The following is a 1,951-nucleotide window of genomic DNA, read 5'->3' as shown; positions in this document are numbered from 1 at the left end:
AAAATCTTGACAAAATTTATCAAATTTAAAATTCGAATAATTATTTTGTAGTTAATAATTTATAAAATGTTCAATTTTTATATCTAAGGATTGAAAATTTAAAACAAGATTCCACGTAAATATTTAATTCTGTTACCGAAAATTCTAAGAAATACATAAGCACAGTTTATTTTTATAGTCATTTTAAGTTCAAATTTGGATGAAATTACATATTAAAATACCTGGAATAACTATTTTAGTTATTTTGTTGTGATTGTAATGATTGTATAATATTATTTGTGGGTACTTGAAACTTCTTAAGTATACTATTATATATCTATGATAGTACCACGGTTTGTTGTTGATGTATAACGCGTTACCTGATGGATATTGTGATATGATTGATTTGGAATTTTTTATTAATACCTATTATAGGTCAATTTTTTTTAATACTATAGATAAGTATATACCTATAATAGGTATGTCTAATATCTAGACTGACAAACCGTCTCCGCTCAGAATCGTTTTTCTTATACAGTGATATTATATCATTGAATTCAAATTTAATATTATCCATTATACAGTGACCCACTTGTAACCTACTGTACAGCAGAGCGACATCCACTTACCCACCTTTTTTAATTTTAATGTTCAGAATACATAGTCTAGCTAGTGGTAATAATAAATAATAATTGTAAGTATACCTTATATGTGTGAATATCTGTAGACTGTATTATAATACTATATAGTGTATACCTACTGTAAAATTCGTTACATCATATATTAAACCACACATTATACACTAAGCACACATTATATATGATTGACCAATACAAAATATACACACTCAAGGCACTCAACACTTTTTGATCCATACACATTATTACTTATTATTAAAACAACACACGGTCGTTAGTTCGACAATAACCTCTCAACTCACCTAGTCACCTATATATACACTTATTAACAACCATCTACATATTCAGTAAAGTATTATTTAAATATAATAACTATTATAGATCTATAAACCAAACGGGTTTTATTATTGATAAAATACCTCATACACAGTGCTCTAACTCTCAGCTACGGAAAACGTATCCATTAGGAATAGAAAACCTTCTCTGGATAACTAATATCGTAACAAGGACACAAGGTTCCCCCGACCAAGTTACACTACATATGACATGTAATATGTAATTATAAGAAATTCTTAGGCAAAATGAAAATATTTTATCTCCAAAGACATTTTTAAATTTACCAAGGGGTAAATCACTGGTACAAATTGTGTACCAATATAATATAAAAACAAACTTACGTGTAAACATCGACTCTTCCCGTGAAACCTATCTGTACCGTATTATCTAGAGACTAGAGTACAGACGTTCAGTACACAAATACACAATTCATCGTTAAATATTATGAAAATGATGTTTTCCGAAAAAACGTAAAAAAAATCCTATTTTATGTTACATTGGTTGATGTTGAACAACATATACGAATATACGATAGTTGTGCATTTTTTAAATCATAAATCGCTTCTGGAAACGGTCAGAAAAGAATATCTATACGTTTTATAGGGGAAGTTTGTATTTTTTATTTTATACTGCTTAGTTCTTATGGTCGTTCTAGATCTAACTGTGAGTCTTGATAACAACTACATAATGTATTAATGTATTATAATTAATAGTATTATATACATATTAATAATTAAGAGGACGTGATACCCGCATGTGTTGTCTCCGTCTTACAAGTGCGTAACATAGTAAATTTTACGCTCAGCAGAACACGTGTAGCTCCGTTAGTTTAAAAATTAGAGCAAATTGATCTCTTATAAAATCTAAAGGTAAGATTATTATCTAGACAACCTCATATGATTTTTATTATATTTTAATTTTAACACGAGTTATAAGTATTTTAAGATGAATAAAAAATTTACAATTTTAAAATACTCATAACTCGCGTTAATAATAAA

The sequence above is a fragment of the Acyrthosiphon pisum genome, chromosome A1, assembly GCF_005508785.2.
Source record: "Acyrthosiphon pisum isolate AL4f chromosome A1, pea_aphid_22Mar2018_4r6ur, whole genome shotgun sequence".
NCBI classification, from domain to species: domain Eukaryota; kingdom Metazoa; phylum Arthropoda; class Insecta; order Hemiptera; family Aphididae; genus Acyrthosiphon; species Acyrthosiphon pisum.
Note: the sequence above shows the minus strand (reverse complement) of the source record.